A 19,070-nucleotide genomic window follows, 5' to 3' on the forward strand; every position below is an offset into this window, starting at 1 on the left:
TTACACTAATCACATTGGCACAGCTACTGAATGATGTGACAGGTGGATATAGCTATGACACAAAGGTATCTTAATTCTAACAACTGATACCATGGTTTTGTAGTACTTATTTCTGAAGTAATTACAATAAACAAAGTTTTCACTCAGTTTTTGCAAAATGGTATCTGATCTCTAACCATTTGTTTTGAGATAGGTCTACAAAGTTCGTATTTTCAGAAAAGCCTAAAAATATCTGCACATCTAAATCCAACAGATCCTCACCACAGTTCCAAACCCGTTTTCTTTAGGCCCTCTAGGAAGTCCTACAAGAAGTATGCTTTGCCATGGAAAAGCAGCTGTTCCTGCTGGGACTGTGCCTAATTCTAGAGAGGCTACTTCAGAGATCAGGAGCATACCTAGAACGAGTACATCACATCCTCACTATTTGGGAAGACACCAATAACACCTGATCTGTGTGAGAGCTCGTTCCACCCACACAACCATCCACATTGCCAGAAACCTTCTTCACAGTAAGAATAAGAAAGTCGTAATCAAGGACCTTTGCCACAAATGCCAAATGAAAACACACCCTCAGCCAAGCTCTCCTGTTCTGCATACTATGCATCTGCCTCTGTCCACTCCACAGACTTTCCTTGTTCTTTCTTATGGATGCCAATCCAGACTTTCTCACTAGGAGCATAAATTCACTGCAACAGTTAAATGGTTCCCTCCTCAAGGGAATAATACACATGCACAAACGTGTTCTACACACATAGAATTCTCCCCAGCCAGTCTGTAGCACTTCAACACAGAGACACAAAGATCTGGCTTTTCAAGAGTACTATCAGTCCTGTAACAAAGTCCAGGCAAGCTGACAGCAGCTGGCGATAGAGGCAAGCCCTCGCCTTAAAACATCAACTCTAAAGTTATCTTCCTCACACAGAGTGCTTTGCTCTCCTCCAAACATGGAGCTTTCTTAACATGAAAGGAAAAAGGCAAAAGAACAAGATGCCAAGCAGCTGTTTTGGTTTATGGGCTGTGGCCCAGTGAAGCAGATAGCACTAGCACATAAGATAACACCACAAACATTAGAGTGTTCCTTGGGAACAGAATGGGAAAAGGTTTGTTACTTGCATAGTCAGCAAGATGCTGCATTTCTACATCTTGCTGCAAATTGCGAAAAAGTGGTTGCTCCCTTCTTGTTTAGGGGGATAGCTGCAGAGAATTAGGCATACACATGCTTTCTTTAGGATTCACTTATTCTGTCCCTGTCGCATTCCAAACAATGCTTTTAATGCATGCTTGAGAATTATTTCTCCTGTTTCTCTTATTTGTAATAAAGCCTGTAAACAAGTTTTATTTAGATAGGATTTATATCACACATTACTGCCAAAAGTAATACTTAAAATCATTTTTTTGAAAAGAGACAATCATATGGCATCTATATCAGGACCAGGTTAATGTCAATAGGCCTGTCTTCAGCCAAGTGGCACAGTAGCCTTACCAAGTCACATGTGACTATTTGGTGCCTTTGCTTCTATTTCATAGGAGAACCAAACAGCACCGCAATAACTTCAGGTTTGTGAGATGAAGAGCTCTCCCCAGCTGTAAAGTCTGAACTCCATAAGCAGAAGAGAACATAATGTTTCTACAAACCAGACTGCAACAACTGTGCAAGCAGCAGCTTCAGAGAAGCTTTCAGAAGTGGCATGCATGCCCTAGTACCTATCAAATTTCTTCAAATCCAGCATGTTCTCTTGTTCTAGTAATGTTTATAAATGTCTTTTCAGCACAAGAGAAAACCAGCTATGCAAAAGAAAAGCTGAACATGACACACTGTCAAACTGATAAAAATAAAACTGAAAATTCACTCACTCTGTTAGCATAGCATACACTTTACTTGAAACCTAAAAGCAGGAGAGCATTTTCTAGGAAACAAGTTATTCAAGATAAATGCAGTTCTTCAGTGTGCCAAAATGAATCTCCAGTGCTTAACCATAACACAAGTAGTAAGTATAAGCCTGGAAAAGAGTAAAGAAATTAAATTTCAAACTGTAACTGTTGCTTGCACAGACCCAAACACATGGAAAAACTCAAAAGTCTTACTAATGCAAACTGCAAGCACTGGATAGCGCTGCTCTAGACTCTATGCAACAATAGTAGGAAATGGAAGTATCTTGCCTTTTTCAGTCAAAACATAAAAAATAGGAACATACTACAAACACTAGGCATCTTCCAAGTAGCCTCCCTTCCATAGACAGGCAGAGGAAATTTTCAACTGTGATGATAAAATCTTCTATGCCAAAGCTGTTTCACTAAGGACTAAGTGCAGCCTTCTCTTCTCACAGCCCAGGTCTGAACTGCCTCCCCCAAAGAACTAGCACTTACAGGAAACACACAAAGTAAATTATTCACTTTCTCTCTGATAACCATTCAACACAGAGGAAGCTGTCTAGCACTTAAATGATTAAAGTGGGGCTTTTCCTTCCCATTAACTAACCTTAGGCATTCTCTCTGTATAGGGTCAGAGCCTTGGATTTCTGATCATGAATCTTCTTTTCTGTGGAATGTACAGAATTCACAGCTCATTGTGGATATCAGAAAGAGAGAAGCACCACAATTCTGACAGCTGCCCCAGATGCCAAGAACAGCTTCAATAGATCATGTGAATCCAGGTTTGTGAGGAAGGCCACTTGGAAAGATACAACTATCCGTGTAGCATGACAAAACAGATCCTCAAGATGAGTCGGGAAGGTACCTTTTGCCCACAGATTCCTGCTGTACCACTGCCTGAGCTTACAGAGTTCTTGTATAACATTCCCATATCAGAAAGTGCAAGGGACTAAAACAGCAAAGGAACAAGACCAGTAGATTCTTGCTACAACTGCAAAAGAACAAAAGAGAACTGAGGAAAGGTGCCTTTCACTTGTCCTTAACCAGAGATCTAGAGTGCTTATGGGGGCTGAAGACATAGCTCAATACCAGAACAAATACCTCCTAGCACTCCAGTCAAGACAGATAGTTCCAGCTTAAATTTGTGGCCTCTCTTCTAACTGCCAAGGAAGAAACGGATTTCTGTCTTCAGGGGAGAAGTTACAACACAGTTTATAGCAGCCAGGGTACAAATTTTTATTAGTATTATTATTTTTTGCCACTGCTGTTTACCAGCAAAACAGTCCAAGCTGTGACTTCCTGTTCAGCAAGTCAACCACTCAAAACCAAAATCCTACTTGGCATTTGTTTGTTAAATGTATGTCAGATGAGATTGTGAAAGAGCTCGCTGGATCAGGAAAAGGGGCGAGTAAATTTGCTCATTTAAGTGTTTTAAAGGCAGAACTGAGCCAACAAAAAGCCACCATACACACTTCCTTCAGCTGGCAAACTATGCATTCTCATAGTTGTCTCTTATGCTCCTAAGTAAAATAAGAAAACACAGTAATCAGTCTAGGGGTTGTTTTGATTTCTTTTTATGCCTCATCACCAGTGTCAATAGTGGTCTAGGGATCATTCACTAATTATCATTCTACAAAACCAGAAGTGCACACTGTTTCTTACATAGAAGAACCTCCCACCTCAATTGGAAACATTAAAAACAGAAAAAATCTGGAGTCTTTAAAAAGTACAATTAAAAATACAAGACAAGACAGGTTTACTTAAGTGAATAAGTTGGCATTAGAAGACAGAAACCACATAAAGCTGTTCTGCCTAGTTCCCCTTCTGAACGCGGTAGTATCAACTTCATTTTTTTTGTTACTCTTATGTTTCATCCCTATTAATATGCCAATCAGAAAGAGTTCTGCAAGTTTCTATATGTTAGCCCTGGCAAACTGATCTCCCTATTTTCTGTCAGTTAACTTGAAACACAGTGGTCTCCAAGAAGCTACCTAACAACTTGTAGAAGTCATTTCCACAAATTAATTTGCAAGCAAATAACTCAGTATGACCAGTAAAAAAAAAAAAAAAAGGTACACAGGAACAAAGAGGGAAGAAAGCATCTGCAGTCATACCAGCCAATATTAAAAAAGTATACCCGAGGGCATAGTGATTTCAAGGGAAGAAATCCACCCATTGAAAAACATCATAACTAGATGTAGCACACACTGTCTCATACCAGAAGCAGAATGCTACATATTGCAATATGAACAACTGGATCACTCACTGCCTTGCAAAAATGGTGAACATGTGCATATTGATCCTCAAACATCAACTCCAATTCAGTTGAAGTCTGAAATTCCTGTTATTGGACTGCCTATTAATTCACTAGTTTCCAGTGTATTAAATGGCTCATGCATTGATCTCCCCTGTGTCTAATTTTTTTCACCTGTTGTAATAAGACACCTTAAGAAACAAGCAGGTATGACTGCTGCCAGAACTAGTATTACACCAGAAGTTGCTATACTGAGTATTTCAGTACAGCTCCCAGTGTCAACTGAGGAGACTGGCGGAGTTACATGGAGTTCAGGCACCAATTAATCATATAGTTAACATCTTTTTTAAAAGGCAGTAGTTGGGGGGTTGCCAGGGAAGAATCCCAATTTAGTCCATACTCAGTACTCAACACCTGTGTGTATCACGTTGACAGAGCCCCTAAACAGTCACAAAACCAGGAATGTTTCTTTCTTGGTTTCCTGAAAAAGAGGACTTAATGTTACAAAATTAAAAAAGGAGATAACTAATTAATAACTCAGGGCTGGCCTGATGAACAGAAGGCTTCAGAGGTAGAGTTAGAAATATAAACAATAAAAACTTTCAGACAAAAATCACAGAACAGACACCGAAACAACAGTTTAAAAAATACATGGTGAACGTTACAAGCAAAACAGGCTGCCTCCACAAAGTCAGTCCTCTGAAAAGGCCAAACACCTTTCAAAAACAAGACTGCCAAGAAAGAGACAATAAGACAGCAGAACACTGTACTCTCATTTCCTCAAATTATCAAGACCCTGTAGTAGGATCATGGAGTTCACCTGAATCTGTATTCCCTCCTGTGAATCACCAATATTTCAACATTTAAATCAGAATGATAGTTGCACCAACAAAATACTTCAGAATCAAGTACTGAGGCTCTTGCTACAACATAATTTTGTTAAATGAACATAAGTGGTTCATAGGACCATCATGTATGACAAAATTTCAGAAACACTGTAGGTGTCAAGGAGGGGCTTCAATAACACCGTAGGGATTGAGATAAATCACACTATTAATTTTGGAAGCATTCTTATAACTAAACCCCAACTTTTAACAGAACAGATTTTGTAAAGCAACTATGAATCACCAATCTCTTAAAAAAAAAAAAAAAAAAAAGGCAAGCACATGAGGAGGAGACACCTTTGTCACAGAATGGGCTTAATACATACATCCCTAGAAATAACTCCCAACATGCAATTCAATGAAAATGCCAAATTCACCACCAGCCACCCAAACTCTAAATTATGAGTATATTAAAAATAGTTTTTCAGGTTCACTCTAACCCTATTCACTTTCACGCCTGTAGCATTACTGGGCTCGCCTACTTGGGGATGCAAACAATGTCACACAACAGTGGTTTCCATTGAAAAAGTCACCAAAGACAGGAAGTAGGAGGTTTTTATTGAGATTTTCAGTAAGTGCTAGTTATGCTTAAAAAAAGCCCTAGGGTTTATGACTCTTTTGGTAATAGAAGAAAAGGTAGAAACTTTTATTTTGCTTTTTAATACTGTTCTGCAAGTATATGTTTGTACACACTGTATGTGCCAAGTGGCACAGTTACAAGCTATCACAATTTTCCCAGGCCTGCATCTATTCACACCCACACTGGTATCTCACAAATCCATACCCACATACATGTGTAAAAACAGATGTAGCACTTCATTAGTATATGCATAGATATTCATTAGTTGCTATTCATGCCCACAAACATGCTTATCACATTTGAAAGACAGTGAAAAGTTCCCTCTTAATGTACTGATCCCATGAACAGACCTGTAAACTTATACTAGCTGTGTCTAAGCTTATGAAGGTCAACTACAATACAATAACACTGTATTTCATTTCTCTTCCTTCGAAAACTGAAAGGATGCAGACTTTTATCCCTTTTGTAAGACAGCTGGAACAGCTAGAGATGAAAGAACTTCAGTGTAACATTAGATCAATAGTATTTTCACTGGTTTAAAAGGTAACACTACTTTCCTAGATAAGAACAGGCTACAGACAGAAATCCTGCAATGCTGCAAACGCCTATCTAAACTAGAGAGCAAAGTACAGCAGAAAGAAAAGCAACTATCAATATCATTCTCCTGCATACTCCGCCCAGGTTCATAGGCAAGTTCTGTGACACAGGAAAGAGAGCTAAGTCTCTGCAGCTTTGCTTCCTTTCGATTTCTCTTTAGGCTTTGCATAGTTGAGTAACATTCAGATCCATCAAGGTTAAGACCTCTGAATTTTCACTAGCATTTATTTTAAGACTACAACGACTATGCCTGGTTTGCACTCCTCCTTCACAGAGCAGGCAGGGTATTGTATTTCAAGTGTCTTTGCAGAGAAGTAAGGAACTCCTTTCCTGAAAGTGGCTGCTCATCTTTAGGCAGTGAGACAAGTCACCTCCTGTCATTCTCTGAGTACTGTGATGGTTTAAGCCAATTCTACCTGACCACATCACAAACAAGGCCTGACACACAGTCCGCCCCTACTTATTTTTACATGAAAGTACCATCCTAAGACCACACTACAGTAAAAGGTGCCCTTCTGAATCAGTGCAAAGCACTTTGAAGGAATCATAAAGAGAACTACATGGCTAGAAACATCTCAGTGTAACACAAATGGGTACTTCAAATATCCATCCAGCTTTACAAAGAAAAAAAAAAAAAACAACAAAAAAACACAGCTTTTTAGTGTTCCAACATTTTACCAAGCCGCTCCTAATCGCCAACTAACAGGAAAATGCAGAGTCATTTCATCAATTATTAGAAGCCTCAAGTTTTCCACATATTCCATAGTAATTAAGAATGAGCAAGTAGCATATATTTTGCTAGTATAAATATTATGAGGTCATGTACAGGAAGAGGTAATTTTTCTTTATAAAACCAGTTGATACAGGCAGAAAAGATAATGTTCACAAGTGCACAAGCACACCTGAAGAAGTTCACTGAGCTAAGAGGGAAAGCAGCCAGTGGAGCAACTATATTCTCTCAGAACTCCTGCTCCATCCATCTCTCAACCAGGGCCCTAGAGACCAAACATGGTCAGAACAAAAGCTTAGGAACCAAAACCCTACACCAGAAAAATCAGAATAATGGTTCAACAGAATTATTGATTTTATAACACCTCATCCAACCGCTAGCTGTATTTCCTTTATTAACCTGCATCTGTTGCCTTTCTTTCACAGCAGCTATATCGTTTCAACACTTCTCTTGAAAACACTTCCTCTTCTCCACAGGTATCAAGTATGTCCTCCCAAATACAAGACCATCAAACAACAACTTTTCTCAGTCATCCACTGTGCACATCCCCCATAACCCAAGCAGCACTGACAGTAGCACTATCTTCACGAAATCATCACCACCTGACTAGTAATGCCATTACAACAGCTATGGGACTTCATAGTAAGCCTGACCAGGTTAACTATCTTTTATTCCAGCAAGGCTACTTTTAAACCCAGATCAGTGTTCTGATCAGACTCTTCATGCACTCCCAGACAGCTGTGCTGTGTGGCAAGAGGAGAAGAGGATACAGCACCCCAGGATAAAAAAAAAAACAGCAGCTGGAGGTAGGGGCACTACCCAAGACACTCCTGAAAATTCCCCCTTTGTAATTGTTTTCCTCTTGTATTTAGCTCTAAAGATTGCTTCTGTTGTTTCAGATCTGAAAAACCTGAAAGCCTTAAAGTCTATTTACTGAAAAGGAATGCACTTCACCGAACAATGTAGTGTAGGAAAGCTGTATCTAAAGTCTGTTTAGAGAACAATGAACACTTGTCTTGATTTAGAATCTTCAGATCTGTGACTTCACTACTATCAACATTTAAACCAAGGGGAAAAACACAACATTCATAACAAGCACTATATTCACTTTACCCCATTGGCTCTGCAGTAACACAGCTTAGCTGAGAAAGTCCTGGTTTTAATAACGCTGCCATAGCAGGGAAAGGAAAATCATTTTTGTAAGTGAAAAGCACAAGTCAAGCAAGAAAGGAATTTTGTTTGTTTGTTTCTAGAGTTGCCTTTTTATTTAAGAAAACACAATGGCAAGCATAAAAATTGCAGAAGAATGAAGCAGACAACAGTGCCCTAAGGGGAAGGGAAGGAACACAGAGGCTGCACTCTGACAGCAGGCAAGGATTATCAGACTGTAGATCACTAAGAGGTGCAGAACCAAAGGCACCCCCAACCCAAAAGTATATATTTATTATTATACATGGGCTATCTTCTCAATAGTGGCCATGCTATAAAACGCCTGCTAAGCATCTATTTCACTCTGTTTGTGGGGCTTTTTAAAGTCAATTTAATACCCACAGAAAGACTCGGCACATCTTTCACAAGCCTGAGGACAGGAGTACTTACAAGATCACATACAAAGAGCTACAAGAAGTAGCTATTACACATTCATTGAAAAATCAAAATGGATCTCTGAACATATTCCAGGGCATTTAAACTGCTCCCCCCCTAACAAAAGGGCCTGCTAGAAAATATTTTCCTAAATAGCAGTCACACATAGATTGGTGCACCAAAGCAGACATTCAAGGTCACTCAACCTCCAAAATCGTACTTTCTCCTCTAGCTGGTTTCTGTGGATCCTCAGATACAAGACTCTTAAAACCTTTTTCTCTTTTCACGGCATCACGTCCAAGTACTAGCATAAAAACCTGTTATGTTTTACAGACTCCAGCATTAACCAATGCTTCATCCTACATTCACCCAAATTCTCAGTAACAGCACAGCTATTTAATAGATTTCTCCTCCAACCTTAAAACAACACATGCCACGTACCAGATGTTCACTCACCCAAGAGCTCACAGCCTGCTGCCAAAGCCAGGGAAAAGGTGGGCAAAAGCTCTCAATTTGTCTGTGTTTGGCTGAGCAGCGTTCTCCCTCCTGCGCGCTGCATTCTGTATAGCCACTGCAGTGCTCAGAGCAAGCAGAGTCGCAGGAGCAGCTGGAAAACAGCCTTGCATCTTCTGAGCTGAACACAGGTGTCCATCCCAGACCGAGGGTGGTTCTTTCACAGTAAACCTATCGTCTACAGTTCCCTTAGCCAGAGGGTGGGTCACAGTGACAACTGGCCATCGGAAAGTGATAACTAGGGCAAGAGAGAATAATAAAGGCAGAAAACTCGTGTGTCTCTGTGTGTGTGTGCGTGTGTGTGTGTGTGTGTGTGTGTGTAGGAAGGGAAAAGAATAAGTGGAGCAAATAATGAGCGAAAGAATGGAGTCACTATACAAAGAAAATTATTTACTGAACAGACTATTTGTGCTGCTGACCTCAGTTCATTCCTCTCTAAGTTTTAACTCCTTGTGGTCAGGACCTTGCCTAGGAGAGCAGGAAGGTCACAGCTCATTTCCACCACTAGCCTCCCATCACCATTCTAAGATACAACTAAATCCTAGAGGTTAGGACACTCTCCAGCCATGGGCTGCTGCTCAGTTTCGGTGCTCCAGCAAATTGTGACAAATTAGAACACACTTACCAAAAGCCTGGGCAGCCTGCCATGTTTTGCACCCCCCTTCACCTCTAAAGAAAGGCCTCTCTGAACCCAGAGTTGAAGGGGGTGGCTAGAGTTCATAACTCTACCTTTTTTAAGACCTTCACACAAAGGATAATTTTTCTGCAGTACCTGAATATTATAAGCTTATAAAAAGTTAATGCATGCCAAACATTCCTTTCCACAACAAGGACTACTGTATGCAAGTTAATCTCACACCCATGACCTTGTTATTGCCACCTAAAGATTGTGCTGTCATAACTGAAACTCCATAGACACTGCATCAATTTGCTGTGCATAACAGTGGCATAAACTCTGATATGTCACAGCAACTTGATTTTGCACAGCAGGAGCTATCCCATCAAATGGGAACACTAATATATTTTGCATTTTTACTAGGGAAAACAGGATAATCTATTTTTTCATAACTGAAAAATATATAGTATTAAAATATTTTTAAGTCATTACAGTATTTGAGAACAGGACCACAGAATCTACTTGCTTTCAGATTCCAATACTTTTTAAGGATATTGCTTCCATATTGGAGCTTACATGATGAAGCAAGCAGCACACTCCACTGAAATTGTGCAATGCACGGTGTAACTGAACACTAAATGTCATGATTGTGTTACATGGCCTAGTATTTAATTTACAGCACTGAAGACACCTTCCAGCCCATACCACTATAAAGAAACTTTTCTAAATACAAGCCCAAGTGTCTGACTTTGTAGGCAGGCTGAAGGCTGCTCCCATTCTTCTGTCAGGTGTCAGAGCACTCCATTTCATAGAATCATAGGAATTAAAACTGAGTATTTGCAATTGCAATCATAGCAAATGCAGCACAATTCTAGTAAATAAGTCAATCGAACTTAAACCAAGACAGCTGTTAGAAAGACTAGGATCAGCTACCCACTTCTGTGAATCATTTCCTGAATTGCCATCATTAGCACAGCATTGTAAGGCAATTCATCCTCAAATCCAACAGAAGAAATTAACACTCCTCTTGATTTATTGTGTTCATCTTACAGCACTTTACTTCCAGGCGATTTCAGAGTCTTGCCTTCAAGATCCACCTCTGTTGTGATACCACCAGGAAAAGGAAAAACTGAGACCACCTAGTGTGCAGCAAGCACTGACCTGCTAGGTCAAGTCAAACCTATGGATCTTGAACCTTCTCAGGCACCTTGGCCTTTCCTCTCTTTTCACTACCATCCCTTTCAGCTTTGTTGTATTTCATGTTTCTGAAATTCCCTGCTTCCTTAAAAGTCTAGAACAAAAGTACTATGCCCCATAGCTGAATTCACCAGCAGATGCTGACAGTGAGAAAGCATCATGCCTGTAAGTTATCATCATGGTTTGCATGAACGCGTACTAGAGAATTCGCCCACCATTGTCATCTGCCATCAAAAAAGCCTTGACTGCCTGGGGTGTTTTCCTGTATCCCAGTTGATGCCTATAGTTTTATGAAACCTGTTAGCTTCTCTCACCCTTGGAGCTCTAGACTTTTGATATTATAAACCCTGAGCTCACTGAGAGTTCGATGAAGCATAAAATACGTGTAGTTTAACAGTCAAATGAACAACAAAGGGCCTTTTGTGATAGCTGAAGAGTATGGGAATAGAGCAGCAAAGGAATTAGAACCTGGAAAAAGACAATCACTTATATTTGGAGGTGACATTTCACAAAATTTGATTAATCATCTGATTTATCAGTGACATGATATGATTTCAAATACTTTAGTTAAGTGTAACTGTTGCACTGACACAACCCATCTGAAGACTTTAGAGTAAGAAAAAAAAGACAAAATAGAAGCCCTCCAGTGCTGCAGGAGTAAAATGCAATAAGGAAATCTGACCTCTTGAAGAACATTTTCTTTGAAATTTTGTGGTATAGGGTAAACGGTAAAGTCCACAGGCTTTTGTCAGAAAGAAGGAACACTTACAAAATGTTTCTCATTGAGAAAAATGATTGCGCTTGCATAATAGCACCTTACTGCTCCTTGCGAACTACAGTTACAAGATGACTATCTGAAGATGTAGCCCATCTTAAGATGGCAGAATTCATCACAGGTGAAAATAAGTCATCTTTTTATAGCAGAGAATGATGGATAGTGCACAGCAGTTCCTGAAATAAAACATTAATTTTTGACAATATTTCAGTTTGGGAATGCCCGTGATTTAAACTAGAGATGTTTTGAGGAAAAAAATTATGAAGTAAACAAGTAATCTTCTAGAAGTTTCACCAACACTCTCAGCTAGCCTTAGAGAATAGAACAGACAAATATATTTATTTCAATCAACCCTTTTAGAGGATTACTAAACATTTTAATTCCTTCTATCATAACACTGCAGCATTTTAGAAGACTGTTGCTTCAGTAACTATTTAAAAATAAACTCTCCAGAGAGCACACAGCACTAAAAAACAAGCCTCTCCAGACTGATGAGACATCTAGACAATCGTCCACAAAAGGGCACATTAGCAGAAGAATTCTACAGAGGAAGCAAACATCTCAAGTGACACTCTCCAAGTAATTTAACTCATAGTTCAGACTATACCATTTCTCAATTAACATAACTGATTCCCCTCCAAGAGAGCAATACAACAAACTGCACAGCTAATCCAGTCCACAAGACATGTCCTGGATGCACATTCTATGTTCCTATTGGCTCCCCCTGTTAAGAACAGGCTTATTGCTAAACAAAATACAGTAGCTTCTCCTCCATGCACCAAAGAAGGGTAAGATAGTGAACAGCTATAAGGGGAAAAAAAAAGCCTATGGGGAACATGAAGCAGAAAAAGAGGGCAGTGGATTTAAGGAAGGAAAACACGTAGGAGGAGAAAACCAGAAGGAACACTGCTTACAGAACATGAATAGTGCACTCTGCTCTCTGAAGGCACACAAAAAGCCAGTTTTCCAGTGGCACTATGCCATGAGATGCAAGGATAAGATACCAGAAACACAGTACACTGATGCTGGGATGCCAGACTCCCTTCCCAGTGCTACTGAAGTCCAGTCTCACTGTGATCAGAAGGTTCTACATCTTGGGGAGGCATTGGGTAGGAAGGGTACAAGGAGACGGGAGGTAAAAATACAGTGAAAAAACAAATGAGGAACCCTGTAGGAGATGAGAGACGGGCTACATGTTGTACATGCAGCACACCATCAACAAAGATCTCCCTCCTGTCCCAGAGGGAACATGAATTAGGAGACTCCTCCCTCCCCTCATGAACCACACTGTGAATACATTCATGACCATGACTGTATGAAGGATTATATCAGCAGACAAGCTGGCCACCTTATCCCTCTTCTGACTTAAGTAAGCCCCATCATTTACTGTCTGGGTAGGATATGAGCCCAGGGAAACCAGAACAAGAGTGCAGAGAGGTGCCCAAGGGACAGTTCAGAAGCAAGTCCACTCAATGTCATGAAGTGTGACCAAGTTGAGTGGAGCTACAGATGACGGAGGATGTGCCAGAGACATTTGCACTGAATGCAAATTGGTTATTCTAAGACAAAGGCTTCCAGATGACACAAATATACACCTCTCAAAGATATGTACCTCCTCATAAGCCCACAGAGTTCATATTTTGAAGCTTCAGAAGTGTTGACTCAATGATTTAAAGGTTGGTTCCCATCCTGAAGTAGACTCACTGTCAAATAATACTCAATATGCTGAACTCAAAACTTCCCGTCATTTGCAATTCTAAACATCAACAGGAAAAATACATCTGCTTCGTTCCACTCTTACCTGCCTTATTTAAGAAAAAAAAATCTTAAGAGTGTGGAATTTTTTACTACATTTTAATACGATATTTGGCACAGCAGAGTTAAGGCATTTGTAACACAACAGGCATTATATGTAATGCAAAAGCGACAAGAGAAGTATAAGGTATAATGATGTGCTCAGCTGCAGCCCATCTGTCTTTTCTCTCTGAGGGAACATTGTATACCATCAATTTGTAGAATTATTAGAGAAGATCTGCTACTGATGCTGTCACCTTCTGGATAACTCTTCCATTTTCATTTGTACAAACTTCTCTCTTTCAGAAGCACTGGAAGCAAACCAGGTATCACCAACACCCAGCCTCTTCCTGTCTTTCTTGGATGTGTAAGCAGTCCTACTCTCCCTGGAAAGTCCACAGTATGTTTAGATTCTGTTTATAAGCAGCAAGACAAATGACACAAAATGTAGAACAGAGGTGTCAAACTCATTTTCACCAGGGGCCACATCAGCCTTGCTGTTGCCTTCAAAATGTAGCTACTCCTACGTTTATACAGTCCTAAAATTACATTCGGCCCTTTGAAGGCCTCTGGTGAAAATGAGTTTGACACCCCTGATCTAGAAGAAACTTGAAATACCAGGTGCAAGGCACCGGTCTTTCCAGGCTCACCAAGGAAACTATACACTAAGGCTAATTCCAAACCAGTCTTTCTTTACAATCAATGGAAAAAGAGGCACAGCTCTACAGAATTCTGAATGGGAGCCTCACTTAATTATTGCTTTAGTGTGGCTAAGTGAATCAGCAAAAGCACATCACGTTCCCCAGAACTGTTCACTATTTCTTCATCTAATCTGGCTTTTCTTACTCAAACTGAGCAGAATTCTGTTTACAGCAGATGGAATACCATACACAATGTACACAGACTAAAGAAATAACTTTCTCGTACAAAAAAAATGAGATTACTGAAACATTATTGAATGTGACTGCTTAAAGCAAGACTCCTAGGCAAACACCCACCTCTATCCCTCATTTCTGTGCAGATCACCACACAACTGAGATGAGAAAAAAAATCTGTCGTCCTCTTTGTTTCTTCAGGCATATAACCATGATGTTGCAAGTGTTTAGAGGACACTTCCCACCACAAGATCCAGAGTACTCTATTACATGCATATCACTGGATGGATATCAATTGGTTTTGTGCTCTTCAATTGGGTTAGAGCCAAATTTAGTTTCTTGTTGCCTTTAGACTAATTTCTTTAATGAACCCTGAAAAAAGATGAGCAAGTGTTAAATGGTGCAAATTGGCACAAGCTGCAGTATCTCACAAAAATTCAGGAGAGTTTATACCGTCCTTTTCACAGGACCTGACAAGAGAAGACCTTTTTAACAGCTGTGTTAGTTTATATAGCATATTTAGAAAGACTAAGAGAAGGGCAAGAAGGGCCTCCCAACCGTCCCATTAAACCAAGGCAGTTCCACCAAGGCCATAAAAAGATAGAAATGTTAGATAGGACTCAAATGGCCACAAGCATTTTTACTTGCATGGCAGAGATAACAAGATATGATCCCACAAAAATGCTGCTGTTCTGTCTACACTTTAACTTCCAGTAAGAAGTCTCCCCACAGAGTCAGGGTAAAGAGATCTTAATAATTTAAAGGGAGGTCACTATAGAAGTTATGCTATCTATTAAGTCACTTGAGTTCAAAAGATACTTAGAAGAACAGAAGATTATAACCTAAGACTTCCTCAGACATGCTACTCAAAGTTCATTCCAAAGCATCTTGTAACCATGACGATAAAGGATAGAACTACATAAAGCTTGAAAGGAAGAGATTTATTAAAAGTCTTCAATGCATTGAAATGTCCTCTTCATCATACCACACATCACTACATCAACTCTCAGTAAGCCTTGCCTCACTTCAAAGCACTGCAGATTCAGAGGAATTATTTCCAAACAGCAGGGCAGAAAGCAGCAATACAGAACAATTTTCCCGCTGGCCAAAGAGGAAGATGATGCAATAAGTGGGTTATTTCCCAGATTTTAATTTAACTGTACAACTGGAATCCTAATACAGGCAAACATGGCAAGACCCATACTGTAAGACAAATATTCCTGGACTGATGTTGGAAACAGCACAGAAAACTGCAAGATTTTACCCTAGGTTTTTCTCCTACAATAATGTTTGAGATCGCCAGTCTAAACCAGAATTCCAGTATGTAATACATTGCATAAGAGCAGAACAAGAAAACAGACTTCTTGCACACAGAGACTCCAACTCAAAGAATGAAATGATTGCTGGACAAGTGGATCCAAAGAAGGAAGGAAGCACAGCAAAAAGGCAAAAACACTCAGAAACATAAGCAGTGGCCTAGTCAGTCCACTGCCATGCTGTTCTGGTTCAGTCAGCTTGTGGCAGGAGAGTGCATTTAAAAGTTATCCGAAGGCAGAAGATGAGGTAACTCCATAGATGTTTATGGGACTCTTTTTCATGATGTGTGAAAAGCATCCATGTGCCACTCCTCTTTCAGGATGAACAAGATAAAGAAGGACCACAACAAGGCTTTAGTGAATGCCTAAAAGTTAGCAGCATTAACAGGTGGAACTACATGTCAAATTATGCACAGTATGCCACTGTAGATGACAGTCAAAAGGACCAAGAAGAAAATTAGCTTATATCTGTAGTCATAGGACCTCACATAGGAATTATTGGCTAAAATAATTCCTTTGTCTGCTTAATAGCAGACAAAAAAAAAAACCCACAAACCTTTCAGTAAAAATGGTCATTGTTTTGAACAGTTGAGTGTCAAAAAGGAATACAGACACAAAGTGAGTGCAGCTTAGGCTAATTTTAACCATGTGGCTAGACACAAAAGATCATATCTCAAAGACATTGTAGAGAAAGAATGAAAAAGGTTAACATGTAACCCAGATAAAGATCTGGGGAGAAGGCAGAGATGACAGGCTGAGAAAGACAGGAATGTAGCAAAAAGGTTTTCCTCACAATTTCCACAGCTTTCTTCAGTGCTCCTCAAAAGTGAAATGCAGTTTCTCATATTGTCCACTGCAAAAACAATAGTTGCAGAACAGTTGATCTCTATTGGAACAATCAGGTTTCTGTCTTCAGCAAGAAGCTGGGCTGCTACTGTACATCTTTAGCAGAAAAGTTATGAACTTTCCTTGGGAATTGTGGGATGAAATAGGTTCCTCTTTCCTGAAACTGAAATAATTCTATTGTTAATTTACTTCTGTCTACAAAGAGCAAGAACTTGCATTTCCTTTCCTAGTCCCACTGAATACTTTTGATTTGAGCCAATTTCAATGCCTCAGAAAAGAAAGAAAAACATCCTTCAATTTCCTCTTGCTACCAAGCCAAATAATTGCTGCTTGATTAAACTTTAAAAGTTGGGGGGAAAGGGTGTCAGAAGAGAGGTTGCCCACACAGGTGAGCAACTTTTTTTTCCTTAAATTGCTTCCCATATCCAAGCACTGAATTTATATCACGAGCCACTCCATACACATGAGCATCACAGTGCCTTTTCAAATCAAGATGCAATACATGTAGGTGAATGAGAAGAACTATGATCCATTTCATTTTACTGTTCACACAAAGAAACCAAATTCCATTAGAGCCCTATCAACTACCTATTCCAACTACCTAAAAATTAGGAGGAGACTGCAGGAACAGAAAACAAATAATTTGGTGACTGCATGTTTTAAACACTCAGATGGAAACCAAGTGTTTTCATACCATTCACAAGCCTCATCTATGTGCAGATCTCATTCCTCAGAGTGTACGTTCTCGGCTTCTCCCAGATGCACTTTTCCCTTCCTCCCTCTCCCTTGTGCAATTACAACATAAGATGTTATTCTGGTGGGGGAGGAAGGGGGAGAAAAAGAAAGGAAAGGGTGGCATTCCTACACGAGCTTACCTCTTGCTGTGTCTCCACTGTTTTTGCACTCCCCTCCTAGTAAACAAACAGTGGCTACCGCTTGTATCTTATCACATCATTTCCAAATAGCAGCATGAGCACTGGATCAGTATCATTGCTGCTTTATTTCCACTTGTCAAATTATGAACAGCATCTTCATAGCTGATATCCCAGTTACACCCTGTGAGTTTGCAAAGCCAAGGTCAGTTCTAGGTTCCAGTGCTGCTGGAAGATCTAAGAAAAAGAAAGGAAGCCTCACCTGATGAAGCTCATGTAAAAAGCTACTTCCTGGATTTACCAACAGGAACTTCCCCCTCCTCCCCTTTTTAATGGAAAGATGAGATTATCATTAGAAATATCTAATACAGCAAAAGGACTCATCCAGAAAAACCCTCTCAGATCACATCCGCACCAGGAATACCTCAGCAGTGTTAGAACAGTTGTATAGTACATTGGCAAAGCTTCATTTCACACCCATATATTAACAACAGTGTAAAGACAAGCCCTAATAACACATGTGCTTATAACTGAATCTCTGCAAGGACTTCACATACAACAGATCACACCCCTGAGAGATAGTCACACCGATGGAAGATTTTAGTGTAGCCCTAGCCTGAACCTCAAGTGAAAGGATTTTTCCACCCCAGGTTGTTAAGATGTAGAACAACTGGCAGAGAACAGATTCTTAAAACATCAGAGCTGGAAGCTGCGTGGAAGAAACAAGTTTTGGCCAATGCATTACCACTGCAGCCTGAGCCTTCTCTACAGTAACAGCACCAAAGCCGTAACACCAAACAAAGTCCACGAGCAGGCCCTGCTGTTGGTCTCACAGGCAATTTCCTGTGACAGGCAAAAGAGAGTGGAAGACTTCTGTCTCTACCTAAGACAGACAGCAGCAGCATCGACAGTTCTCCCTCTTTCTTTACCTAGACCTACCTTGAATACTGTTCTTAAGGTTACATTGGCAAGCCAGCCCTTGTGTTTGCAAAGGAGAAAAAACAATAACAAAAACAAATGTAAATCATTCACAGATCACTTAAGTGACTGAGTAGTCATTTTGAAATCCTGAAACATGAGAGGAACACACCCAACTAAGGACCAATTCAGCCTCTGCTTTCTCCAACAGCAACATGTCATCAGCTCTGCATTACCACATGTACAACAGTACCTCAAGATCTCTCATGGAAAAGATGGTAAAGTAACAGTGCTGTACTCTTTATCAAAGGAGACCTGCACCTGAAAAATAACTAAGATTTCTCATGTGAGGCATGTTTGCAGGATATTTGAAATTGAGAGATATGATAAAGCTTAGAATAAAATGTCATCCTGACCTCAACCAGCTGTGTTTAGGTTTACACAGGGAATATACAGTCACATACTATTTATAGATCATTTCTTAGGACACAGGATTAGTCAGGAACACGATTTGTATTCAAATTTATTGAAAATTGAAATTTAGGTACAGGTAATTCATAATCAGCATAACTATTAGTTACTTCCTCTGCACAAATACTTAAAAATAACTGTTAAAAAACTTTATGGTTGTCCTCTAACATTTAAGAGGACTTCCCCATCAATTAATTTAAGAATTAAAGCATTTCCAACCTCACCAATTAGCTATAAGGTGTACCTTCCAACTGTACTCTAAGATATGAATGAACACAAGTCGAGTATATCTAGTTATATCTGTGTTCTTGGACAGAAGTACTTTAGCAAGCTGTAATCTAAGTACAAAAATAACTGTTTTCTTAACTGTAGTATG

At 39.8% G+C, this 19,070-nt stretch overlaps 1 protein-coding gene across 25 annotated transcripts in view; it reads right to left on the reverse strand.

The window, feature by feature from the left end:
• Nucleotides 1-19,070, reverse strand: part of MICAL3 (microtubule associated monooxygenase, calponin and LIM domain containing 3) — a 187,381-nt gene that overhangs the window by 142,751 nt on the left and 25,560 nt on the right. The window contains exon 1 of one of the 25 annotated variants that reach the window (XM_065036771.1): nucleotides 8,958-16,347. The exons of 23 other annotated variants lie outside the window; for them this stretch is intronic. The gene's annotated coding sequence lies outside the window, so the exon portion shown is untranslated. Of the gene's footprint in view, nucleotides 1-8,957; nucleotides 16,348-19,070 lie in introns of those variants that run through there. One more of the 25 variants, XM_065036778.1, reaches the window with a different exon arrangement.

The sequence above is a fragment of the Columba livia genome, chromosome 1, assembly GCF_036013475.1.
Source record: "Columba livia isolate bColLiv1 breed racing homer chromosome 1, bColLiv1.pat.W.v2, whole genome shotgun sequence".
Lineage (NCBI taxonomy): Eukaryota > Metazoa > Chordata > Aves > Columbiformes > Columbidae > Columba > Columba livia.